The following is a 298-nucleotide window of genomic DNA, read 5'->3' as shown; positions in this document are numbered from 1 at the left end:
TTTATTTTATTTTATTTTATTTTATTTTATTTATTTTATTTTATGCAATGCAATGCAATGCACCTAATTGGTGCATTAGCAGACCTGGAACCTAGACAGACATTTTCTTATTTGATTAATATGAATAGAATCACTACATTATTATTTATTTTATTTTATATTTAATTTGATCATTTAATTTAATAAAAAATTTTTTTTATAATTGCACCTAATTGGTTCATAAAATGCCCGCAGTGAGCAGAGCTGGAATCTATGAAGACATATTTTATTATTATTATTATTATTATTATTATTAAAC

At 21.1% G+C, this 298-nt stretch overlaps 1 protein-coding gene across 1 annotated transcript in view; it reads left to right on the top strand.

Moving 5' to 3' along the window:
* tex261 (testis expressed 261) overlaps positions 1 to 298 on the top strand; it is a 16,393-nt gene that overhangs the window by 11,215 nt on the left and 4,880 nt on the right. The gene's annotated exons all lie outside the window — the stretch shown is intronic.

Source organism: Sinocyclocheilus anshuiensis, unplaced genomic scaffold, assembly GCF_001515605.1.
Source record: "Sinocyclocheilus anshuiensis isolate Anshui unplaced genomic scaffold, SAMN03320099.WGS_v1.1 scaffold579, whole genome shotgun sequence".
Taxonomy (NCBI): Eukaryota; Metazoa; Chordata; class Actinopteri; order Cypriniformes; family Cyprinidae; genus Sinocyclocheilus; species Sinocyclocheilus anshuiensis.
Note: the sequence above shows the minus strand (reverse complement) of the source record. Positions and strands in the feature narration are given on the sequence as shown.